Here is a 26069-nt window from a genome sequence, read left to right as displayed (position 1 = left end):
CAGCCTGTCCCACTGATACCCCAAATCCAGCCTGTCCCAAAAAACACCCAAAACCAGCTTGTACCCAAAACCAACCCAAATCCAGCCTGTCCCCACGGCCACCCCAAATCCATCCTGTTCCCATCGATACCCCCAAATCCAGCCTGTCCCCACTGCCACCCCAAATCCATCCTGTCCCCCAAACCACCCCAAATCCATCCTGTCCTCAAAACCACCCCAAATGCATCCTGTCCCCACTGATACCCCAAATCCATCCTGTCCCCCAAACCACCCCAAATCCATCCTGTCCCCAAAACCACCCCAAAACCATGGGTCTGGGAGCTAGGGCAGCCCCGCTCCACCGCCGGTGCCAGGCGGGCAGAGGGGACAGCGCTGTGACCCGGAGCCAGCAGCAGCGATGGCAGCAGGGACAGAAAAGGCCGCCCTACTTAGCAGGGTTTATATAAGGAGCCATCTCCGCGGCGGGATGGGAAAACAGACGGGATTGGGAAAAGCTGCTGGGAGCAGGGGAATCCCGGCTGATGGGAGAGGTGGCGCCCGGGACCCGCGGTGACACCCGCGGAGGGCACAGCCACCCCCTGCCTTGTCCTCACCGTGGAGCAGGGGTGCTCCTGCAGTGGGGGCACAGCCAGCTCCTCCCCCCCTTAGCGCCAATTAACACTCATTCATTAATTAACGGTCCCTCCGCCTTCAGGGCTGTCCCCAGCACGTCCTTCCCACGTTTGGGGTGAGCAGCGGAGGTGCTGCCGTGGCGTGGGTTTGGGCACATCCCAAAATCGGGGATTTTTGCCGCAGCCTTTCCCTGGCTGGCCCGCGGTGACCGCCGGGCTGGAAAGGAGCCGGGACAGCGGCACCTCGGCCAGCAGGTTCGCTCCCCTTATGGAAAGGCATTTGGGATGTGTTTATTCCTGTCGGAGCCCTTGGCCCGTGGCAGGGAGCGGGATTAATCCGGGAGGAGCGGGCACCTGCTGCCAAGAGGCGCAAGAGGCTGGATTTGGGGGGCTCCGGGCGGCGGGGAACAACTGGGGGGTCCCGTTGGAGGAGGGGGGTGATGGGTGGATGCTCCCTCTTCTCTAGGGGATCCCAGGAGGTGCAGCCACAGCGGGAAATTGAAGTGGAGGAAAGGGAGGAGAAATCCGCCGGGATCACTTTGGGTTCTGGAGCGGAGTTTTGGGACAGATTCTGCCCCAGCCTGGCTGCTCCTCGGTCAGGGCACGGTCACAGCCGGGCTGGGCGAGCTCCGGAACTCCAAAGAGGCAGGAATCGGGAGAGGATGTCCTTAAATCCCCATTCCCAGCGGGATCTCCTGGGGGGACACACGGGTGACACCCGAGCAGGGCACGGAGCGCCACTGGAGACCCGCCCCGGCTGCCTCGGCCGGATCCAGGCGCTGCCACCCCCTGCGCTCCGTGGCATCCCGAGCAGCCTGGCACGGCCGCTGCTGGCAAAGCAGGATGATGTCGTGGTGGCCCCGGGGCTGGCGGTGACCCCGGGCCAGCGGAAACAGCGGGAAGGGCTGGACCGACTTTATTCCCTGAACCCCGGAGTTTGTTAATTACCCCAACTCATGATTATCGCTTATTATCGCCAACAATTATCATGTTGACAATTATCGCTGTGAATACGCGACAATTGTCATTATCCTTGGCTCTTCGGGGACATTGGCACCTTCTGCCCGTCCTGTGGCACCCTCCGCATCCATCACTGCCCTCTCCTGCCTGTCCATGCCCAGCCGTGCCATTATCCATGGATTTCCTCGCGTTTATCACTTCCCCCATCCTCCTGTCCCAGGGCCCGAAGGGATCTTTAGGGGATTTCTCCCTCTCCGAGCCCTCCAGGGTTATCCTCACCCTCCTCAGGCGGGCAGGAAATCCCTCCTTGGCAGCTGCCGCAGGATTCAGGGATGCCCTGCAGAGCCCGCCTGCCCCAGGGAATTTTCTGAACCCCCAACCCGGCTGGAAAATCTGGATATTGCTGGGAAAACGCGATTTTGTGAGGATGGCGGCGGCTCAGGCGGAACTCTGTCCCCTCTGAGAGCGGGGTCCCGTCACGGAGCCCATCCCTGGGGTCTGATCACTCAGCCTGGAGCCGCACCAGTCCCCGGGAGAGCTGGGACCAGTTGGCCGATGCCAGCGTGAGTCACGGCGGCCTCGCTGCCATCCAGCCATAAACATTCCGGCTTAGGAGCCGCGTCCCAGTTTCTCCTCGTGCTGTTTGCATTGATCTGCCTTCCAGGCTCTGCTCTGCTCCAGTTTTTCATGTAACTTCACCAGCCATCAGCCCAGAACGCTGCTCTGCCCCTCCCTCACTTCACAGCGGTTTTTCACCATTTTTTCCCCCTAACTTTTTCCTAAATTTTTCCCTTTCCCCCGATATCTCTATTTGAGATCGCCTCAGCAGCAAAACCCTCACGGTTTTTTTGGGACCCTCACCACGACCTGTCAAAAGCAGGAGCTTTGTGCCTCCCCAAACCTGCCCAATCCTGCTCAAACTGCTGCCAAAACAGCCCAGAGAGCCTCCTTGACCTTCTGGAAGCTTCTCCAAACCCTTGGGAATGACCCTTCACTTCACCCAGATGATTTCACCGGTGATTTCCTGGAGGGTCTGGGTGTGTGGGGGGTGTTATTTTTTTTTTTTTCCACGCTGAGGGAAAATGAAAATGCTGAGGCACAGAAAGACTCTCACTTCCCTAAATCCTAATTATAGCACCCGGCGCTTTCGGGCTCATCGGGTGCCCCGAGCCTCGTGCAGCCTGCGGGGGTGGGAAACTGAGGCACGGGAGCTCTCAGATGGATTTAAGGAGGTTTGGGAAAGGGTTGAGCTCCTCCTGAGTTTGCCCCGAGCGTGGTGGCGGTGCCACGGGGTGGGGAACATTCCCTGTCCTTCCCCGGGCGGATTTCCCAGGGCACAGGGAAAAATCGTGGGGGGGAAAAAAATGAGGGAAACGGGATCCTGGTGTCCCAAAAGCTCGTGGGGAGGAATCAGAGAATCAGAGCCCCCAGCTCCAACCGCGGCTCCCTCGGGGCTCGGTGACAAGGAGCGGGCAGGCGGGGACACGGGGTGAGCGGGGACACGGGTGTCACGCCAAGCCACAGCCCCTGGGGCTGCCAGCGCCCACGGGCAGCGGCTCCAGAGCCGGGAAAAAATGCCCAAATCCCGCTTGTCCCAAAGCCAACTTTCCACTGGAAGCCACCAGCTGTCCCCCGGCCAGGTACAGGGACTTTGCCACGGGGCTGGACGCTCCCCTCATTAGTTAACCTGATTAATTACCCTGCTGCCTCCTCTCCCAAACAGACCTGGGTATCCAGGCACTAATGAACAACTCCAGCAATTAATTGCAGGGATAGTCCACTCCTAATTAGGAGCAGATTTAGGGAATGAGGGCTGGGAGAGCTTTCTTTGGCTGCCGGTGCCCGTGCTGGAGCGCGGGCTGCGGATTCCAACCTGCGGCTCTCTAATGATTAATTGAGGAGTTGATTAAATCCCAGCTCGAGCCGGAGATGTCACCAGGGGTTTGTGTCAGCGAGGCTGGCTGGGAATCGGGCAGGATCCAGCAGGGATCCAGACAGAATCCAGCAGGGATCCAGCCAGAATCCAGCAGGGATCCAGCAGGGATCCAGCCTCACTGGAGTGGTTTTGCTGCCAGGAAAGGAGGGGTGAAGGTGGCCGTGAGCTGAGGGGTGCCCAGCTCTGCTGAGGAACTCCAGTGAGGCTCTCCGTGGGTGGGAACCTTTTTACAGCTGCCTCCAGAGCCCCAAAATATGCTCAAATATCTGAATTTCCCGCTGTGTTATCGGAGTGTCACCTGGGGGCGACAGGGCTGTCCCTTTTGGATGATGAACCCCACGCTGCGCCAGAGGCGATGCTTTGTCCTCCAAGGGTCAGCCAGGGCTGGGGGGACAGCTGGAAATTAAAAAAATTAAAAAGTTAAAATTAAGAAAAAACAACACCCAAACACCCTGGAGAGGGAGGGCCAGAGAGAGGCCGAGTTTCCATCAGCGCTGGGTCACTGGAAAATCTGAGTGCGAGCGAGAGGGAAGGAGCGAACTTCTCCTTCCTGAGAGCGGCTCCTGCCAGGGAGGGAGTGGCTCGTGGTGGGCTGAGAGCCTCGGGACCTTCCCCAGGCTCCCCTTCCCTCCGAAAACACCGCGGGAATGAGGATCCCGGCTCCCGGCACTGCGGGGCTGCTGGGACAGAGAGCAGCTGATGTGTCCCCACACCGGACAGTGATGTGTCCCCAGGCCGGACACTGATGTGTCCCCACACCAGACACTGATGTGACCCCAGGCTGGACACTGATGTCACCCCACACTGGACACTGATGTGTCCCCAGGCTGGACACTGATGTCACCCCACACCAGACACTGATGTGACCCCACACTGGACACTGATGTGTCCCCAGACCGGACACTGATGTGACCCCAGGCCGGACACTGATGTGACCCCACACTGGACACTGATGTGTCCCCAGGCTGGACACTGATGTGACCCCACACTGGACACTGATGTGACCCCAGGCTGGACACTGATGTGACCCCACACTGGACACTGATGTGACCCCAGGCTGGACACTGATGTGTCCCCAGGCCGGACACTGATGTGTCCCCACACCGGACACTGATGTGTCCCCAGACCGGACACTGATGTGACCCCAGGCCGGACACTGATGTGTCCCCACACTGGACACTGATGTGTCCCCACACTGGACACTGATGTGACCCCACACTGGACACTGATGTGTCCCCAGGCTGGACACTGATGTGTCCCCACACTGGACACTGATGTGACCCCACACTGGACACTGATGTGACCCCAGGCTGGACACTGATGTGTCCCCAGGCCGGACACTGATGTGTCCCCAGACCAGACACTGATGTGTCCCCAGGCTGGACACTGATGTGACCCCAGGCTGGACACTGATGTGTCCCCAGGCTGGACACTGATGTGTCCCCAGACCGGACACTGATGTGTCCCCAGGCTGGACACTGATCCTCCAAGCTGCAGCTGCTGGGTCTCCTCCAGGATCTGTGCTGGAGAGCCTCGATCCCGATCCCGGCTGGGATTCCGGGAAGAATGGGAGGAAGGATACACAAAGGACACGGGCCTGCGAGCCGGACAGCGCTGGGGGGTTCAATCCCTCCCAGTCCCATTCCCACAGGGAATCTCTGCCTCCTGCCCCTGCTGCCTGCCTGGGCTCCTCCCTGCCGGGCTTTGCTGGGCAGAGCTGAGCCCGCACCTGCTGCCGTGGTGCCCCGAGGGACCGCACGAAGCCTTCTCCTCCTCCTCCTCCTCCTCCTCCTCATCATCCTCATCCTCCTCCTCCTCCTCCTGCTGCTGCTGCTGCTCCTCCTCCCCGTCTGCTCGCGGCGCTGCCCACAGCTCCTGCCTGGAAGGAGAGTCTGTTCCCAGAGTTGGGATCCGCAGCCAATTCCAGCTCTGCGGAGCAGAACCGGCTCCGTGAGCCGCGGGAGGGGCGCGGAGGCTGCGGCTCCCCGGAGGCCGCGCTGCCCCTTGTGGGTCCCTCCCTGCAAACCAAGGAGTTCCGGGGATCCCAGGGATTCCCCACCTGGGGAATGCTGCACCGGCCGTGGAATCCGGGAATGGACGGGAAAGGTCGCCCAGAGCCACCCCTGCCATGGCAGGGACACCTCCCACCATCCCCGGCTGCTCCAGCCTGGCCTTGGGCACTTCCAGGGATCCAGGGGCAGCCACAGCTGCTCTGGGAATTCCATCCCGGCCCTCCCCACCCTCACAGGGAGGAATTCCTTCCCAATATCCCATCCATCCCTGCCCTCTGGAAGCCATTCCGGTCCCTCCAGTTCTCCTCACAGCTCTCCTGGAGCCCCCTGGAAGAGGCTCCAGGCTCTCCCATCCCGATCAGCCCAGCTGCCCTTTGCCATCCCCCTGCACAGCATCCCAGAAGCGCTTCCATCACCAAATGTCCTCTGGGATCAGCCAGTGGAGCTGATCCCAAACCTGGACTCAGGTTTGGATCCTGGAGCACACCTGGACAGGGTTTTGGCTCCGGGAGCACACCCGGACTCAGGTTGGGATCCCAGAACACACCTGAACTCAAATTTCCATCCCCACCTCCAACACCCACCCTGGATCTTTGCCCCTTCACCCCCCAGTCCTGCAGAGACCCTTCACCCCCATCCCCTGGGCTGCAGCGTCCCCTTCCCGGGCTTTGGGGACAGATTCTCCCTCCCCTCCTGCCCTTCCTTGGTTGGATTTTTTCCCGGGAGCTCATCCATCACCATCCTTTATGGATGAGATGTGTCACTGCTGACCCGGGTTCACCGCCCCGGCTGCCAGGGACGCTGCCAGCCCAGCCCGTGGCCCTCATTAGCTTAATTGCTCCTGGGGAGGCCTCCCGGTGCCAGGCCCGGGGCCTCCCGGTGCTCCATCACCGCCTGTCACCTCCTGCGCCGAGCAAAGCGGGGCTTGGCAGGGGGAAAAAATCCGGGAAAAGCAGCTGGGTGGCACTGGAAATGAAGATTCCCACGTCAGAGCCGGGAGCAGGGATCGGCTGTCTCAGCAGCCAGCGGGGACAGGAGCTGCTGGCGTCACCGCTGATGCGCGACACTGGCACCGGAGGAGGGAGGGAGGGAGGGGACATCTGTGCCAGACCCTCCGCCGATCCCCATATCCGAGGTGATTCCTGCAGCCCGACGTGTTCCCAGAATCCCAGGCCAGGATGGAGAACCTCTCCAGGATGGTGGAGTCCTGCACCTCCCAGAGCAAACCCCAAACTTTTCCCTCGGGAGCCGTGGGTGCCGCCACGTGCTCCTGGAGGAAAGTTTCTCCTCCGTTTTTGTGATTAATTCCTTCCTCCCACCACAGCCGCCCGCAATCCCATCTATATCCATGGCTCCCCACTCCTCCTCGCCTGTAAAATATTTATAAATCCCTACATTTTTTTCCATTTTTCATTTTTTTCCTGCCATTTCCTCCCCCCCCCCCCCTCTGCCTTCCACCCGGGCTCCCCGGCTCTGCCGAGCTCCAGGAACCGCTTCATTTCCATAAATCTCGGGGAAGCTGCGAGGAATAATTTCATTTTTTTTATTTTTTTTTTTTGCTCGGGGAATGCGCTGCTTTTTTTTTTTTTTAATTGCGTTCATCTGCAGCTCCTCGGCGATGCATTATTGATGGGGATTATTCCAATAAAGGAGCCGCTCCAGGTTGGTTTTTCCAGGGATGGATTTGGGAAGATGCCTGGTTTTCCCTCTTCCCTTTTTCTCCCTGTTTTGATGGAAGAGGTCACCTTTGCATCCGAGATTTTTCCACCCATTTTCACACCTTTTTTGGGTATTTCACTCCTCTTCTAGGTATTTCACTCCTTTTTAGGGTATTTAACTCCTTTTTAGTTTATTTCACTCCTTTTTAGGGTATTTAACTCCTTTTTAGTTTATTTCACTCCTTTTTAGTTTATTTCACTCCTTTTTAGGGTATTTCACTCCTTTTTAGGGTATTTAACTCCTTTTTAGTTTATTTCACTCCTTTTTAGGGTATTTAACTCCTCTTTAGTTTATTTCACTCCTTTTTAGGGTATTTAACTCCTTTTTAGTTTATTTCACTCTTTTTTAGGGTATTTAACTCCTCTTTAGTTTATTTCACTCCTTTTTAACTTATTTTACTCCTTTTTAGCTTATTTTACTCCTTTTTTTTGGGTATTTTACCCCTTTTTAGGGTATTTCACCCCTTTTTAGGGTATTTCACCCCTCTTTTGGGTATTTCACTCCTCTTTTGGGTATTTCACCCCTCTTTTGGGTATTTCACCCATCTTTTGGGTGCTGCCCTGTGGCACCAACATCGGTGATGTCCCCTTATTGTCACCCAGCGTCCCCCAAGGACCCGAAGGTGGGGTTGGGGGAAAAATCGACCTTTCCAGAAGCAGGAATCCGGAGGATCCTGGAGGACGGGAACGTCCGGAGGCTCCGGGTGGCTTTGCTGGGACACCACGGGGAGCTGCCCCTGGGGTTTTCACCGCTGCTTTGGCCTCCAAATTTTGGATTTCGGGAGCGTCTTGGGAATCTGCTCCTCTGGGAAAGCTGCTCCCGACCCCACAGCTCTGTGCAGGTGACAAAAGTGGCCCGGCTGGGGTCATCCCTGCCCTTGCTGTGGCATCCCGGGATTCCAGCCCCGCGCTCTGCGGGGCATCCAGGTGGGACCGAGGGCATCTCCAGCCCTTCCAGCACCTTTCCCTGGAGGGAAGAGCGGCCCCAAAGTGGGTCTGGGGAGCTCCTCCGCCTCGCCAGCTCGGGGCTGACAGCTCGGGAGTGACGGGCAGAGCGTTTTTCCCTCTCTGTCACTTCGCTCCCCTCCCTTTCAGCACCGCCCACCGCGCTGTCACCGCCGGCAGCGGGGACTTTCCTCGGGCCCACCAAGGTCCCCGAGCTGTTAGCGCGCTGCAAACACCGAGTACGAGGTTCCTCCTTGATGTGAGGAATGAAACGAGGTCGGAACTGGAGGGAAAAATGTTCATTTCGGGAGGGAGGGAGAGGAGGATCTCGGGGGGGTTTTCCCTGGAGTTGTTTCCCTGGGAATTGCTCGGGAGGGATCCATGGAAAAGCACGGATCCAGCATCCTGGAAATTCCCTTTATTTCCACCCAGGGATGCTCGGGAAGGAGCAGCCCAGAGGCTCCTCCTGAGCTGTCACGAATTTTGAGGGTTTAATAACAGGCCCTACACAGATTTATCAACCCTGCCGTGCTTCCAAGCGGGAATGTGCAGGGATGGGGAAGGAAAAGACTCACAGGCACTTTGGGGATGAATTCCGTAGGTGAGCAAACAATTTCCTCATCCAGTTACAGCCATAAAGAAAAAATCCCTCCCAATCCCCAAATTCCTCCTCTCGCCTTTTCGCTTCTCCAGTCAAGCCCCTTGATGAAGGAGCTGCTTAATTAGGAATTAACGGGGCTGTTGGAGTAATTTGGAGCAGAAATGGGCTAGGAGAGGTTCATTAGTGCGGTGATGGGTAATTAGCAGTTCCGTGGCTGCCGGAATTTTTTTTTGAGGCCTCCAAAGGCTTTGGAGCGAGGGGAAAGCCGGGAGCAGAGCAGGGAATCGCTGTGGATGCTCATGGGACCGGGATGGGACCTTTCCCATTGGCATCCCGAATTCCAGGCAGGAATCCCAGCCTTGAACGGGCACCTCTGGGTGCTGCAGCTCAGGGATGAGCAGGGAGAGGGGGAAGAGGAAGGAAAAAAAATCCTTTAAATCCCTTTTCCCGCAGCTGCGGGAGCATCCCCAGCTCCGCAGCACCCCCAGGACCCCCGGCATTCCCGGCAGAGCTTTTCCAGGGTTTATTTATCCCCGAGCACCGCGAGCCACAGCGCTGGCGCTCTCTCCCCCTATATTTAGCCCTTGAATGGAGAGAGATTTTACAGACGCCTGACTCTGCCTTGTGCTCAAAAGTCACTCAGTGTTTCCATGAGAAACCCGGGGGGTCCAATCCGGAGCTCCGCTCGCCGGCACCGTGACAAAAAAAATCCTTCCCCGCGTCTTCCAGCGGCGCTGGATTTACCCCCTCCGCCCCCTCCGGGGATGAGATCAGGATCTGGCCCCGGGTTTTGATGGGTTTGTAACTTGGTTGATACAACTCGGCTGATTTAATTCATTTTTCGGGCTAAAAAAACTCCACCTACAAGTTCCCAGCCTGGGAGGCATTAAAGGCAAATTAATCCAAATATTAGAGGCTGGGTTTAAAGGGAAATCATCAGGGAAGCGGGATATTTTTTTTTTTTAATTATTATTTTTATTTTTTCTTAGGGAAGAGCCCGGTGGAGACTTTTTTCTATTTTGGGGTTATTTATTTTACCTTGGTGCTGCTGGGTCTCCTCGAGGCCTGGCACTGCCTTCCAGAAAAGCGCTGGGAGAAGAAAAGAGGTGGCAAAAATCGGGATAACAGCGGAGATTCCCATCGGGATTTAGGTCCCTGGTGGAGAACTCGGGCGCTGCCGGTCACTGGGGGAGTTTGGATGATTTTCCATGGAATGGGAAGGGAGAGGACTTTTATTTTTTTATTTGGGGTGTGGTGCGGATCCAGAGGAGCCTGCAGCAGGTTCTGGGTGCAAGGAACAAGGAGAATCCAGCCAGGAATCCCTCCTGCATCCAGGAGAGGGTTCCCGGCTGCGAAGGGGGGTTTGATCCCCGCATCCCTGACCAGAGCTATGAAGAAAAGGGAATAAATACCAATAAATACCAACAGATAACAATAAATACCAATCCAGCCATGATCCGAGGAGGATGAGGAGGAGGAAGGCACAGCACAGCCCTGCAGGGACTTCCCTGGGGGGAACATCCTTCTCCTTCCTGCTCCGGTCGCAGGGTGGGGACACCTCTGTCACCACCCCGGGGGTGGTGGCACCACCAGGAGGAGCAGGTGGCACCAGCAGAGACACACAAAGGGTCCCAAAATATTCCATGAAGGAATTTTTCCGCTCTGCAGCTCGGTGCTGGCTCGGCCGTGACCCTCCATGTGCTTCTTAAACACGGCCTGGAAGAGGCTCCGGGGTTGCTCGTGGCTCTGGGCTGGAATCGCCTCCCGTCACTGCGTGGGAATCACATTTCCCACATGGATTTTGGCTGCTCCCTCCCCGGGTGGAAAACCTGCTTTTCCTCCGTTTCAACCCAAACCCAGGAGCCCGAGGAGGCTGCAAATCCCCGGCACTGCCGAGCTGCCCTGCTCACACGGCTTCCCTGAGGCAGGAAGGCTGATTTCCTTCCAGGAGCCCGAATCCAGATGGTCAGAGATTCCTTCCAAGCTCCCAGAACCTGTTGGAAAAGGCCATTATGTCTCAATAGCAGTTTTGCATCCCGGCCCGTTGGAAGTGGCGCCTGCCAGCTGCTCCAACACCTCTTTTCCAAGCTGTTCTGCGCTCACGGGGAACCAGTCTGGTCAGGGCTGGCTGATTTTGCTGGAGGGATAAAATCCGTGTGTTTATTCCCCGTTTTTTTTTTGTGTCGGGGAAGCGCGGAGCCGTTCAGAGGAAGAGGCCAGAGGTTGTTTTTTGAGACTCAATGTTTGTCTCGTCACGAGAATCTCCAGCCCCTGAAATATTTTATTTTCAGAAGGAATAACCCTGTGAACTCCCCAAGAAGATGCCAAGGAGGAATTGAGGCGGAATTCCCAGTCCAGGGCATTTCCCTCTTCTCAAAGCAAAGCTCGGGGCCAGGTCGTGCTCCAAAGGACGCGGAGATGGAATCAAACCCAAGCTGGGCAGCTCTGATGTCACTCAGGTGACTTCAAACAACATTCCCTGCTCCCAAAAAAACCCTGGATCAGCTCAGCTGAGCGGGAAGGTCCATCCCGGTGAGCTGAGGGAGGGATTTTGCTGGAAAATGGGAAAGAGGAATTCCCAGGGTCGGGCTCTGTTTCCAAGCCCGGCTCCTGTGCAGCACCGCGGCGGCCGGGGAGCGCTCGGGAATGTGGAATTCTGGAGGTGCGGGCCCTCGAGGGGGGAAAAATCCGTTCGGGAGCGCTAATGAGGGGCTGTGCCCGCACGGGCGTTCCACTGGTTTAACTGGAACCGCTGCGAGCCCAAACTGGGCCTCGGGGAGGGGATTTAAGGTGCCCCCTGCCAGCCCCGCTGGCCCCGAGGCCACCGCGTTCTCGTGCTTTGGGAAGGATTCCATGAGGAATTTGATGCCGGTTCCTGTAAAAATAAAAAAGGGGGTGAGGGTGAGATCTGGGATTGAGGGGGGTCGTGCTGGACCCTCGTGGCTCTCAGGGTGACAGTGACCCCAAAGTGATGCTGTCCCATGAGGGGACAGCCGCTCCCAGGGTGGGTCAGACACCAAAACTGCCATAACCCCACAAAAAAACCCAATTTTGACGCAGGTCATGAAGTTCCTTCTGCCTCCCCCACACATGGAGTGGGGAGGGGTTTGGGAATGGGGCTGCCCTCGCTTTTTGGGGTGCCCGCACTGCCCTGGGGGGGTCCCCACATTGCCCGGGGGTGTCCCCACTCTTCGCGGGGGTGTCCCCACATTGCCCGGGGATGTCCCCACGTTATTTCGGGTCACACGCCCCACTCTTTCCGTGGGGTCCTCCCACCGTTTGGGGTGTGCACATTCTCTTGTCCTGGGGGGTCCCCAAAATTTCCGGGGGTGCACCCGCTGCCCAGTCCAGTGTGTCCCCATCCTGCCCAGGGGTCCCCACATTGCCCGGGGGTGTCCCCACATTGCCCAGGGGTGTCCCCACATCATCTGGGGGTGTCCCCACTCCGTCCCGGGTGTGTCCCCACATTGCCCGGGGGTGTCCCCACATTACCCAGGGATGTCCCCACATTGCCCAGGGGTGTCCCCAATCTTCTCGGGGGTGCCCCAAATCTTCCCGGGGGTGTCCCCACTCTGCCCCGGGGGTGTCCCCACTCTGCCCCGGGGGTGTTCCAAGCGTGCACCCCCCACTCTGCCCGTGGGCTCCCGCCCTGTTTTGGGGCTCCCCACGCCGCTGTCCCCCCGCGCTGGGCCGTTCACCCCGTTCCTTTCGCCGTCCCCCTTAAGCAGCCGTCGGGGCGTGCAGCCACCTTAAGGGAGCCCCTCCCCCGGCGGGCTGGGACGAGCCCTCCCCCTCCCTGCCCGCCGTCCCCTCCCTCGCCGGCCCGGCCCCGCACGGCCCCGCACGGCACGGGGGTTGCCATGACAAGCATTTTCTCCCGTTAGCTCCGGGACCGCTGCCCCTCCATCCCATGGCCAGTCGCGGGGGCTCCGCCGCCAGCCGGTGGGACCGGAGCCGGTGAGTGCGCGGGGGGACCCCGGCAGCGGGGTACGGGGGGTCCCGCGGGGGGTTGAGGTGCCGGGGGACACGCTGGGGACACGCGGGAGCGGCGTGGGGCGGTCGGCGAGGGGGTTCTTTGTAGGGGCGGGGGGCGCGGGTGGGTGGGAGCATCGCTGGCAGCGCTCTGCCGGGGCGGGTGGGGCGCTGGCAGCGGGGATTTCACCCGCTCCGTCCCGGTGCAGCAGGTGGGTTTGGGAGGGGTGGGCTTGGCGTGGGTTCCTAAATCATGGGGGGGGCTCAGCGTGGGACCCCCCCAGACCCCAATCCCGCGTGGGAGAGGCGGGGGGTGATGGGGTGACCGCGGTCCGGCCGCTCCGGGGCGTGGGCGGCCGCGGGGGGTGCAGCCCCCAAACAGCTCGTGGGGGGCAAGCCCGGCAGCCCCCCGGTATTTGGGGAGAAGGGGACGCTCCGCTCGGATCCTACAACTTGTTGCCCGCCCTTGGGGCGGCGGGGGACGCGGGGCTCCCGGCCGCGCGTGGTGCTGGATTTTTTTGGGAGGCAGCGAGTTGTGGCATTGCGGGGAGGAGGAGGAGGATGAGGATGATGGAGGAAGGAAGAGGCGGGGGAAAGGGAGGGGGGCTTGCGGCAGCCCAAGGACAGAGCGGGGAAGGTGCTGCGTGGGTGGGTTTGGGGTGGTTTTTCCCCACCCGTGGGGCAGCGAAGGGGGGCTGCTCCCTGCCTGGAGCGGGGAGACTCGGGTGGGGGGCGCGTGGGGAGGGTGGGATGCGGTGGGGAGGTGCGTGGGGGATGCCCACGCCACGGCTGGGCACGTCCCCCTCCTGCCTGCACCAATCCAGCTGGGCAGAGCCACGGCAGAGAAAACAGGAGTGGGGAGGCGGAAAATAAATTAAAAAATAAATCAGGAAATCTATTGGAAGCCCGGCCAGGCTCTGGCCTCGTCTGCCTCCTCCGGCCTCTGCCCTCAGCGCTCTCCCTGCATCCCGGCCCCGGCTCTGGAGCCTCCCAGCATCCCTGGCCTGGCTCGGTGGGTCGGGGGCTGCCCGGCGGCGGGGGCGGGGGGCTGTGCGGAGCTGGGTGGTCGCTCTCTGCCCGGCCAGAGGCGAGTGGAGATGTTGGGAGGGGAGGAGGGACAATAGGTTATTGTGCTCTTATCGCTGGAGACCTGAGCTTGGGTGGGGGTTTGCGTTGCGAAGCGCAAACCAGTGCAGCCAGTTTCTGCCCGTGGCCGTGGAGCGGCGGCCCTGGACGTGGGTGGACTGGCAGGAGCCGAGGGCAGCGAGCTGGGGTGGAGGTGAGTGCTCGGAGCTCGCCAAGGGGCACCCAGAGCCGTCCTGGGGCCGGGGGACCCCGAGCTGAGCCCCCCACCCCAAACCCCCTGTGCTGCGTGGAAGAGGCAGGGGCTGCACCGCTGCCGGGCTCCAGACACTGCCCTCAATCTTTCGCTTCCCTGAGCACTGAAACGCACCTAAATTATTAAATCATGAGCGAGAGAGGCTGACGCCCCCGCGCTCCGCCAGCCCCACCCCGCCGCGCCCCGGGGATCCCTCCCCGGCCCCGGGCTCCTCTCCCCGGCTGCTCCCTCGGGTGACCCCCCCGGAGCCCCACCCGCGGGCTCAGGGGGGCTGCAGGTGTCCCTCGGATCTGGGGGGTGGAGGAAGGACCCTCCCTCAATGGTGGGCGCCGGGTGGGCTTGGAGGCCTCTGAGATCCGCGCCGCGACCGCCCCCGGCCGTGGCAGTGCCCGGGGTGCGCGGCACGGTGCCGGTGCCGGTGCCGGGATGCTGCAGGTGGAGCTGGGGAGCGCCCGGGGCAGGCAGGAGGCAGCGCTTCCCCGTTCCTGCCCTCGCTCCGCGCATTCCCCGCGGGCTCCGGCCCCGTCCCACCCCGGCTGCCGGCGGGGCCGTGGCTGCCGCTCCCCGTCCCATCCCCGGCTCCTTTCCTGCTCCCTTCCCGGCTGGAAAAGCGCTGGGAAGTGCTGCGAGCGCTGCAGGTAGAGAGCTTTGAGAGGGCTCAGGCTGTTGTTGGGTGTTGGTTCATTTCTTTTTTTTTTTTTTTTTTTATTATTTTTTCCCCTTTTTTTTTTTTTCCGCTGGCGATGATGACGGAGGGAATTCCCTGCGCTGCCGGCTCGCCGCTCGCGTGCCGTGGGTCCGCATCTCTTCCCGGGGGATCTGTCGCTGTCACCCGAGCCTTGCGCCTCCGGAGCCGGGAGCCGCCGTGCCCGAGCACCCGGGCAGAGGCCGGGCAGGGCGGGGGCAGCCCAAGGGTGGCACCGGTCCTTGTGCAGGATGAGTAAGAGCAGGGAGGGACGGCTGCTCCTCTCCACTATTGTTTAGCAGTCGAAAGCGCCGGGGTGGAGCCGAGCCCGGAGTTTCCCCTTGTCCCCAAGCCCTGCGAGACGAACCCGCTCCTTCCCCGCCTGCCCCCCGCTCCTTCCCTGCCCCTTCCTGGCTTCTCCGCGCGTTCCCTGCTCCTCTCTGGGGTTGCGGTTTGGGGTTTGTTTTTTTTTCCCCTTTTCCTGTTTCTCCTCCCTGCTAGGCCACGAGCGGAGTTTTCCCGCAGTGGCCACACGCGCCCGTTCCAGCAGCGCGGGTTGGAGCCTGCGGGGATTTGGGGACCCCAATCCCTGCGCTGGGGGGGACTCGCGGCCGCCGCCCGCTCGCCGCTGCTGCCGCTCCCCGAGCAGGGCCCGGGGAAAGGCTGGCAGCTCCGGCTTCCTCCTCGCCCACGGCTCCTCCCCGCCGGGCACGGCTGCGCCGTGCTGGGAAAGGAGCCGGAGGAAAAACCGGGGTGAGAGCCCGGGGACCCCGCTGGGTCCGGGAGCGGCTGGGCAGGGACGGGGAGCCCCGGCAGGGAGGCTCGGAGTGGCCGTGGAAATGGGTGCAGGTCCTTTGTGGAGTGACCAGGGGTCAGTGTGAGCACGGCAGTGGGTGCAGATCCCGGGATGGGAAGTGAGCCGTGCTCCGTGGCGATGGGAAGTGACCGATGCTCAGTGTGGCCGTGGAAATGGGATGCAGCCCTTAGAAGGGGAGGTGACCAGTGCTCAGTGTGACCAGTGCCCGGTGTGACCAGTGCTCGGTGTGACCAGTGCCTGGTGTGACCAGTGCCCGGTGTGACCAGTGCTCGGTGTGACCAGTGCTCGGTGTGACCAGTGCCTGGTGTGACCAGTGCCTGGTGTGACCAGTGCTCAGTGTGACCAGTGCTCAGTGTGACCAGTGTCTGGTGTGACCAGTGCTCAGTGTGACCAGTGCCCGGTGTGACCAGTGTCTGGTGTGACCAGTGCCCGGTGTGACCAGTGCTCGGTGTGACCAGTGCTCGGTGTGACCAGTGCCTGGTGTGACCAGTGCTCAGTGTGACCAGTGCCCGGTGTGACCAGTGCTCGGTGTGACCAGTGCCTGGTGTGACCAGTGCCTGGTGTGACCAGTGCTCAGTGTGACCAGTGCTCAGTGTGACCAGTGCTCAGTGTGACCAGTGCCCAGTGTGACCAGTGCTCAGTGTGACCAGTGTCTGGTGTGACCAGTGCTCGGTGTGACCAGTGCTCGGTGTGACCAGTGCCCGGTGTGACCAGTGCCCGGTGTGACCAGTGCTCAGTGTGACCAGTGCTCGGTGTGACCAGTGCTCGGTGTGACCAGTGCTCGGTGTGACCAGTGTCTGGTGTGACCAGTGCCCGGTGTGACCAGTGCCTGGTGTGACCAGTGCTCAGTGTGACCAGTGCTCAGTGTGACCAGTGCCCGGTGTGACCAGTGCTCAGTGTGACCAGTGCTCGGTGTGACCAGTGCCTGGTGTGACCAGTGCCCGGTGTGACCAGTGCTCGGTGTGACCAGTGCCTGGTGTGACCAGTGCCTGGTGTGACCAGTGCTCAGTGTGACCAGTGCCTGGTGTGACCAGTGCTCAGTGTGACCAGTGCCTGGTGTGACCAGTGCTCGGTGTGACCAGTGCCCGGTGTGACCAGTGCTCGGTGTGACCAGTGCCTGGTGTGACCAGTGCTCAGTGTGACCAGTGCTCAGTGTGACCAGTGCCCGGTGTGACCAGTGCCTGGTGTGACCAGTGCCCGGTGTGACCAGTGCCTGGTGTGACCAGTGTCTGGTGTGACCAGTGCTCGGTGTGACCAGTGCCCGGTGTGACCAGTGCTCAGTGTGACCAGTGCCCGGTGTGACCAGTGCCTGGTGTGACCAGTGCTCGGTGTGACCCTGGCAGTGGATGTAGGCCCTCAGGTGGGAAGTGGCCACTGCAGCACGAGCAGTGCCGCTTTCCCCTGCTGCTCCCCCTCTCCTGTGGCTTGCTGGGATCTCCCGGATCCAGGGATGCTGCTGGATGCCCGCAGCATTCCCAGTAAGGAACGGCTGCTCTGGCACACCGGAGGGGAGCTGGTGTACAGAGGAGGACATCAATCAGTGGGGGCCAGCTGGGAATTTGATCCCATCCCTTTCCCCCTCGTGTTGTGCCGGGTGGGAATGGGGATCCCATGGGGCTGGAGATGCTCCTGGGGGAAGCAGCTTTGATGGCAGAGGGTGGCAGAGCTGTCCCCAACCTCCCTCCTCTCCACACTGCTGCAGGCAAAGGTGGCAGGATCCTGCCCAGCCCAGTGGTTTTCCAGAGGTTTTCCCAGTGGCACCGGGACAGGGAATGTGTTTTGGGGTGCAGGGCCAGCCCTGGGGTCCCTGGGAGCAGTGACAGCCACAATCTCTGTGTCACCATCCCAATCACCTCCTCCCAGCGCCGAGGCCGAGCTAATGAACCCTGCGACTTTGATGTTTTAATTAGTTGCTTTTGGCTTTAATGCATGGGGATAATAGAGTTTCCATGGACTTATAAACCCTGCCCCTCTGCTGGATCATTAGGAAAAGGGAGAAAAAGACACAAGGTAAGGCTGGGTCGGGGCAGGAGGGAAGCTGGAGCCCTGCAGAGCACATGACACCCGCTGGGGTGTCACCCACCTGGCTGGTGACTCTTTCAAACCGCTAATTAAGCACCTTAAATCCTGGGAGAGCTCTCTGTGAGTAACAGCTGAGTTCAGAGTCCTCCTGCGTTTTTGTGAGCTTCAGGGAGGGGTCTCAGGTTTGAGCGTGGGAAGCTGATGGCACAGCAGGGCCCCTGGAATCAGGAACTGGGGTTGTGGGGTTCCCTTTTGGGGCTGTTCCCTCCAGGGTGGCCAGGCCACCGTGGCCCAGGCTGCTGGTGAGGGACATGGGGACCCTGGTGGGGTGTTCCTGGGCAGCTTCCTGGGGTCAGGTCCTAAATGGGGACCTAAATACGGACCGGGAGGGTGCAGGCCGGGGAGGGGACACAGCTGTGCCACAGGAACCCTCTGCCCAAATCCCACAGCTTGGGAGCCAGGGAAGGGAGGTGGGATGGATCATCCCGTCACCCAGTGCGAATGGGACAGCTCCTGGCCTCGGGAATCCCTCCCCCTTCCCTGCGGCACCAGGGGCTGTGACAGCCCCGGGGCCACCCCAGGGCCACACTGTGGGGACTGGGGCATCCCAGTGCCACCCCAGTGCCACCCCAGTGCCACACTGGGGGGACTGGGGCATCCCAGTGCCACCCCAGTGCCACACTGCAGGGACCGGGCCACTCCAGTGCCACCCCAGTGCCACACTGCAGGGACCGGGCCTGTCCCCTGCCACTCCCGCCCACTGCGGCCGCCCGTGGCCGGGCCCTGGCGTGTCCCCAGCGTGGGGAGCTCCCGGCCAGGGCAGCAGCAGCCAAGGGGAAGCTTCGGCCAAGTGTCCGCGTTTTGTGCTGACGGGGAAACTTTTCCTTCCACGCTTCCACGGCAGGGATGAGTCGGCAGCTGGGCTGAGCCGAGCGGGGCGCCGGGGGCCAGGATCGGTCCCGATTTTCCCATTCCCAGCCGTATCCCTGCGTTCTGCCGCCGCCGGGGCTGCGGGAAGGAGCAGCGGGGCCGTGCCCGGGCAGAGCGCGGCGCGTAGGAGTCCCCACCCGGAAGAGTTTGTCCGGCGGGGCCGGGCAGGAGGAATCCGATCCCTCCTTTTCCCAGGCTGGGATCCCAGCGCGCTTGGCTCTCCGTGGCCTTGGCCGGCTCCCCGCAGCCGATCCCCCCGCGGCGTGGGGCTGGCCCCCCGCTCATCCCGCCGGCAAGGGAAGGGTCCCGCGGCGCAGCAGCGATTCCCGACATCTCCTCTTTGTCTGCAAAGGTCAGCCCTGCCTCGCTCCCTCGAGGAGCTGCGAATAATCCCGCTCCTTGTGCCGCGGGGCCGGCTCCAGGGCTGAGCCCAGCATCCTCCTCCTCCTCCTCCTCCCCGTGGAGGAGCCGTGCCAGGGCAGGCGCTGCCGGCCCGGGGGGGACGCGGCGCTGCGGAGCCGGGGGGCGGCGGGGCGCGGGGGGAGCAGCGGCGTGTCCCATGCCAAGGGCAAGAGTCGGGATGGCTGCTCCCGGCTCCTGCCTTCTCCAGGCTAAAAATAAGCCGCTGGCCCTCACCGTGCTGCCTCTGCTCGGTCTGGGGGGGCTGCTGTGGGCAGGGGGTGAATGCGGGCAGCGGGGGGACCGCGGGGCAGGGTCTGTGTGGGGTTGGAAGTGACCTTTGCTCTTTGAGCATCGGGGTCGGCGATCGGATTTTCAGGTCCGGGCTCGGATTTCGGGCAGAAGGTGTCTGATTTTCGGCGCCGTTTCTCGAGATGCTAATTAAGGACCCTGCTGCAGCAGCTGGAGCTTTAGTGTCCCTTCGCCACCCCTCGCTCAGCCGGGAGGTGCCCGTGGCCCCTGGAATGCCCTCGGCTTTTCGCTGCTTTCTCGCCTTTTCTTCCTGCATGGGAATGCCGATGCCTCGCCTCTCTGGGGCTCCAGCCTTTCCAGAGGCTTCTCCTCGCCTCCCTCCCCACCTTCTCAAAAATAACCCCGCGCTGCTGGGGGCACATCCCAGGATCCGCCGGGAATGCGGCTGTCCCGCTCCTGCCATTCCACAGGCAGCCCGGGGATGAGCCAGGAGACGGCTCAGTCCTCCAGCAGCGTCCCCTCTCATCCTTGCTGTGTCTCAGCCCCCTGATTTTGGGATGAGCCTCGGGGAGATGGGACGGCTCCGAGCTGCGGGATTCCCGCGGCACCTGCACAGCTCAGCCCGGCTGCAGCGTCCCGATCCCGGGCGTGACGGATCGCTGCAGCCGGCAGCGCCCGGTGCTCGGAGCTCCCCGCTTCCAGAGGGGCTTCCTGCCGGAGCCGGGCACGTGGCCGGGCCAGCAGCGGGGATCCGGCATGGCCTCGGTGATGGGGACACGCCTGGGGCTGACCCGGGCTGGGAGTGAGCTCGTGCTCCGGCGTGAACCTGAGTTAAACATTATTCCTGCCTCTGGAGCCGGCAGGGATTAGCGCAAGGAGGGAGAGCTCGGTGCAAGGAGGGGGAGCGCGGGGAAATGAGGGCAGGCTGGATTTGTGGCCGTGCCGGCAGCTGGGAATGCCAGGCTGGTGCTGGAGGAGCCCCGGGATGGCCGGAGCGAGGCTGGAAGAGGGTGTCACAGTGCGGGTGACAGCCTCTGGAGCAGCGGGAAAGCTGGAATGACAGCCGGGATTTATCCCGATGGCACAGGCCTGGCTGCCCTCACCCCGGGCTGAATCAGCTGCAGGGAGCCGGGATCAGAAACTTGGGAGAAGCTGGGAAGCGTGGCTGGGATCTTTCCTGGGTGTCCCTCTGCAGACGTGGCTCTGAGTCACCACATCCTGCCCGGGAAAGGTTTGGGTCCCCACTTTTCCATCGGAGCAGCCGGGCAGGGCTCTGGGACGGGCTCTCAGAGGATCCTGGTGGATTCCTTGTGGGAACAGGGCTGTGCTCATCCCTGGGGATAAATCCATGGGGCTGGGGGCCACAAACCCCCGCCAGCAGGCTGGGGCTGGGAGAGGCTGAAGCTCCACATCCTGCATTTTCCAGTGTGACTGGTGCTGGCTATTTTTAGTTGTCCAAATTAAGCTCGCCTTAAATGCTGTCTTTTGAGGTTTCTCTGAGGGAGGAGGCCTTGGAGTGGTGTTATTTCCCAAGTGACGGATTGCTCTCCAATCTGACCCCAGCTGGACTGGCCGAAAAAACGAAGGGAAGGACCAAAGCTGTGGCTGGGAAGTGTCTCCTCCCCGCAGAGCTGTTCCCGAGGGTGTTTCCCGAGCCAGCGGGAGATTTCCTGGGGGAAGGAGAAAGCAAACAGCCGAGCCCTGCTCGCATCACCGTGGTGAAATCTAGCTGGAAAACCTCATCCCGCTACCTGCTCTGGCATCCCCCGGGTGTGCTGTGCCCCTGGGAGGTGTTAAATCCATGGGATTCTCACCTCAGGGGCATTCTGGATTTATTGCAGAGTGCTGGGTGCTGGTTGGGGCTCCCAGAGGAGGTGGGGAAGGCTGGAACCACGGGCGGGCTGCTGAGATGCTGCTGCTCCCTGTTTTGGGGGAGGCTCATCCAGAGCGGGCTGTCCTGCTATCCATGGATTCTCCAGGATGGGCACAGCCGATCCCACGGGCCCAAAATCCATCCACGCCGTGCTCCAGCTCCGTGTCCACCGCCGCATTCCGTCGTGCCGCCTCCTGACCCCGCTGCCTTTTCATCCCTTCCCGTTCCCCGCTTCCCTTCTCGGCGCCGTTTTCCCACCTCTCCCCATCCCTGGATGCGCTCCGTGCCTCAGCGGGCCCTGCTGGAGCATCCCAGGCGCGGATCCGGCTGCAGGATCGGCTTTTCCCCGCTCGCTGCCTCCCTCCCGCAGCAGCCGGGCGTTTCCGAGCAGGTCAGCAGCCCGGGGATCTCCGGCTCCTGCAGTCGGACGTGAAGTGCATGGAATCCCGGGAAGATGCTGCAGCGCCGCGGGGGACGGGCCCCGAGGGCGGGCACGGCGCGGACAGAGGAGCCTGGAAGTGTTTCCTGGCGTTTCCTGGCGTTTCCTGGCGCTTCCAGGCACGGGATTGTCCCTTTTCCCTCTGGAAAGGACAATGAGGGAGCCTCCCTTCCTGCTGAGCCCGGCCTCGGGGTGTCCCGGGAGCTCGCTGGGATCTGTCCCCTCTCGGGATCAGCCTCTGGACACAGGGGCGCTGGGAAGGGATCCAGGAAAAGGCAGCAGGGAGCAGAGGGATTTTCCCAAATCTCAGCCTCCTCACCCGGGACCTGCCTCCCATTGAGTGTGGGAGCAGCCAAGGTGGAGCTGGGGGATCCCAGACAGTTCTGGGGATCCCAAAATGTTCTGGGAGATCCCAAACACTGCTGGGGGATCCCAAACACTGCTGGGGGATCTCAAACTGTTCTGGGAGATCCCAAACACTGCTGGGGGATCCCAAACTGTTCTGGGAAATCCCAAACACTGCTGGGGGATCCCAAACTGTTCTGGGAAATCCCAAACACTGCTGGGGGATCCCAAACTGTTCTGGGAAATCCCAAACACTGCTGGGGGGATCTCAAACTGTTCTGGGGATCTCAAACACTGCTGGGGGATCCCAAACTGTTCTGGGAGATCCCAAACACTGCTGGGGGATCCCAAACTGTTCTGGGGATCTCAAACACTGCTGGGGAATCCCAAACTGTTCTGGGGATCTCAAACAGTTCTGGGTGACCCCAAACAGTGCTGGGTGACCCCAGTCCAAGCTGCCACCCTGCATTCCCACTCTCCCGGTTATTCCAAGTGCAAACCCCCGTGCCCGGGCTCTGTGAAGGTGCAAAGGCTGGTGGAGAGGGTGAGGAAAGCCCCTGATACTGCAGGGAAAACGCTGGGAAAGGGAAGAGCAGCCAAAGCCTTGGGAATGGAGGGGATTCCGGCAGGCAGAGCAATCCTGGGGGGACAGCTGGACTGGAGGGGGAATCCTGGCCGTGGGTTTGGCATTTTTCCATTGGGATGGGGAGCGGGAATCGGCACCTCGGGCTGCGGGTGTGCTGGGCTCCGGTGTCCGGGGATCCCTCGCTGTGTTCCCAGGATCCCTCACGGTATTCCTGCAGATCCCTCACTGTATTCCTGGGATCCCTCACTGTATTCCCAGGATCTCTCACTGTATTCCTGCAGATCCCTCACTGTATTCCTGGGATCTCTCACTGTATTCCCGGAATCCCTCACTGTATTCCCGGGATCCCTCACTGTATTTCCGGGATCCCTCACTGTATTCCCAGGATCTCTCACTGTATTCCTGCAGATCCCTCACTGTATTCCCGGGATCTCTCACTGTATTCCCGGGATCTCTCACTGTATTCCCGGGATCCCTCACTGTATTCCCGGGATCTCTCACTGTATTCCTGCAGATCCCTCACTGTATTCCCGGGATCCCTCACTGTATTTCCGGGATCCCTCACTGTATTCCCGGGATCTCTCACTGTATTCCCGGGATCTCTCACTGTATCCCGCAGATCCCTCACTGTATTCCCGGGATCTCTCACTGTATTCCTGGGATCTCTCACTGTATCCTGCGGATCCCTCACTGTATTCCCAGGATCTCTCGCTGTATTCCAGGGATCCCTCACTGTATCCTGCAGATCCCTTGCTGTATTCCTGGGATCTCTCGCTGTATTCCCAGGATCTCTTGCTGTATCCCGCGGATCCCTCTCTCCCCTGGCCCGCTCGGTGCCAGCAGCGCCCCAAACCCCCGGATTTTCGCGGTAATCGGGGCCGTATCGCTGCCAAATCCGCAATTATCCCGGGATTAGCGCTGCTGCTGATTAGGGACCCACCTGGAGCAGGGCCGGATCCTCTGGCAGCTCTGGCCGGGACAGAGCGCCCGGTCCCCGCTGTCACCTCGGCTGACCCCGTGTCCCCCTCGCACGGAGGCCTGCGGGGTTTTGGGGGGCATCCTTTGGGGTGTCCCCCCCTGGCACCGCCGTGTCCTTGTCCCCGTTGTGTCTGAGGACGGGGCTTGGAGCACCCTGGGATAGTGGGAGGTGTTCCCTGCCCATGGAATGGGATGAGCTCTAAGGTCTCCTTCATCCCAAACCCCTCTGGGATTCTGCCCCATTCTGGGATTCGTTTTGGGTGGGTTTTTTTGGGGGTGAGCTGGGATTTGTGGCACTTTTATCCCTGGTTTTGGGGCCGTGCTCGAGTGGCTGGAAGGCCCCAAATCCCTCCCTGCAGGGATGGGGGAGGTGGGAGCTGTGCCAGCAGCTCCGAGGGAGGGGATATCCCAGTTTGAGGGGGTTACCGGTGTAACTGGGAAGGGATATCCCAGTTTGAGGGAGTCACTGGTGTAACTGGGAAGGGATATCCCAGTTTGAGGGGGTCACTGGTGTGACTGGGAAGGGATATCCCAGTTTGAGGGGGTCACTGGTGTGACTGGGAAGGGATATCCCAGTTTGAGGGGGTCACTGGTGTGACTGGGAAGGGATATCCCAGTTTGAGGGGGTTACTGGTGTGACTGGGAAGGGATATCCCAGTTTGAGGGGGTCACTGGTGTGACTGGGAAGGGATATCCCAGTTTGAGGGATCCCAGTTTGAGTGGGTTACTGGTGTGGATGGGAGGCTATGGGAAGGGATATCCCAGTTTGAGAAGGTTACTGGTGCAGTTGGGAAGGGATATCCCAGTTTGAGGGGGTCTCTGGTGTAACTGGGATGCTCTGGGAAGGGATATCCCAGTTTGAGGGGGTTACTGGTGTGACTGGGAAGGGATATCCCAGTTTGAGGGGGTTACTGGTGTGACTGGGAAGGGATATCCCAGTTTGAGGGATCCCAGTTTGAGGGGGTCACTGGTGTGACTGGGAAGGGATATCCCAGTTTGAGGGGGTCACTGGTGTGACTGGGAAGGGATATCCCAGTTTGAGGGGGTCACTGGTGTGACTGGGAAGGGATATCCCAGTTTGAGGGGGTCACTGGTGTGACTGGGAAGGGATATCCCAGTTTGAGGGGGTCTCTGGTGTAACTGGGATGCTCTGGGAAGGGATATCCCAGTTTGAGGGGGTCACTGGTGTGACTGGGATGCTCTGGGGTGCCGGGAGCAGGGAACACGCGGGGTTGGATGCGGAATAAACAGGATGGCAGCTCAGGACTGTGCCGGGAGCTGCAGGACGGGGGTGCGGAGGTGGGGCTGGGAATGACGGAGCTGGGAATGATGGAGCTGGGAATGACAGAACTGGGAATGACAGAACTGGGAATGACAGAACTGGGAATGATGGAACCGGGAATGATGGAGCTGGGAATGACAGAACTGGGAATGACGGAGCTGGGAATGATGGAGCTGGGAATGACAGAACTGGGAATGATGGAACCGGGAATGACGGAGCTGGGAATGACAGAACTGGGAATGACAGAACCAGGAATGATGGAACTGGGAATGATGGAGCTGGGAATGACAGAACCAGGAATGATGGAGCTGGGAATGATGGAGCTGGGAATGACAGAACTGGGAATGACAACCAGGAATGACAGAACTGGGAATGACAGATCCAGGAATGATGGAGCTGGGAATGACAGAACTGGGAATGATGGAACCGGGAATGATGGAACCGGGAATGACAGAACTGGGAATGACAACCAGGAATGACAGAACTGGGAATGACAGATCCAGGAATGATGGAGCTGGGAATGGTGGAGCTGGGAATGACAGAATTGGGAATGACAACCAGGAATGACAGAACTGTGAATGACAGAACCAGGAATGATGGAACCGGGAATGATGGAACCGGGAATGATGGAACCAGGAATGATGGAACCGGGAATGATGGAGCTGGGAATGACAGAACTGGGAATGACAACCGGGAATGACAACCCAAACTCCAAGGCTCCAGATCTGGGTAGCAGCAGGACAAAATCCAATTTTAGGGAGCTTCCCCATCCAGCGGGAAGCAATGCTGTGATGGTGACGGAGCCTCTCCCCAGCTCGGCAACTCTTAAATATAATCAGTGTTTAATTAAAGCACGCTAACGGTTTTTAATTGCTCTGATCCCCCGGGACAGGCCCCGGTAACCGGGAATGCGGTGCCTGCTCTGGATTATGGCAGTGCCTGGCGCTGGTGGGAAGCACAACTCCAACAAAGCGCCTCTGAAAAGCAGATCCAGGCTTTTTCCAAGGTTTTTTTCCATCCCTCTGGACGCAAGGAGAGGTCCCCCAGGACGCGGGTGGGGTTCAGCTGGGTGTCGGGGTGGGGTGAGAGCCTGGGGGTCACCCCCTGAGTGGGTGGGTGCCCCTTCCCAGCCTCTCCCACCCACCCCGGACCCCTCACGGTGCCTCCAGCCATTTCCCAACCTCCCCCAAGCCCCTTCCCGGCCGCGTAAATTCGCTTTCCTATTTATTTTCCAAGCTCATTCCCGCTGTTTACTCAGATCCTCGCTTCTCCCACCTCGGGGGGGATGGGGAAGGAGGACCTTGGGAGGCTCCCGGGGGGTGGCTGTGCCCCCTCCCACCCCATCCTGCCTCATATCCCGGCTCACA

The 26069-nt window shown here is 60.6% G+C and overlaps 1 protein-coding gene across 10 annotated transcripts in view; it reads left to right on the top strand.

Moving 5' to 3' along the window:
* The first annotated feature begins 12594 nt into the window (after positions 1 to 12594).
* ATP2B4 (ATPase plasma membrane Ca2+ transporting 4) overlaps positions 12595 to 26069 on the top strand; it is a 56615-nt gene continuing 43140 nt past the window's right edge. For 8 of the 10 annotated variants that reach the window (XM_014258156.2, XM_014258154.2, XM_088067050.1 and 5 more), the window contains exon 1: positions 12595 to 12740. The gene's annotated coding sequence lies outside the window, so the exon portion shown is untranslated. Of the gene's footprint in view, positions 12741 to 13744; positions 13768 to 18793; positions 18901 to 26069 lie in introns of those variants that run through there. The other 2 variants (XM_088067048.1, XM_088067046.1) reach the window with 2 other exon arrangements.

This window comes from Pseudopodoces humilis, chromosome 26 (genome assembly GCF_049639895.1).
Source record: "Pseudopodoces humilis isolate 2021_Gansu_Grassland_sample_001 chromosome 26, ASM4963989v1, whole genome shotgun sequence".
NCBI classification, from domain to species: domain Eukaryota; kingdom Metazoa; phylum Chordata; class Aves; order Passeriformes; family Paridae; genus Pseudopodoces; species Pseudopodoces humilis.
Note: the sequence above shows the minus strand (reverse complement) of the source record. Positions and strands in the feature narration are given on the sequence as shown.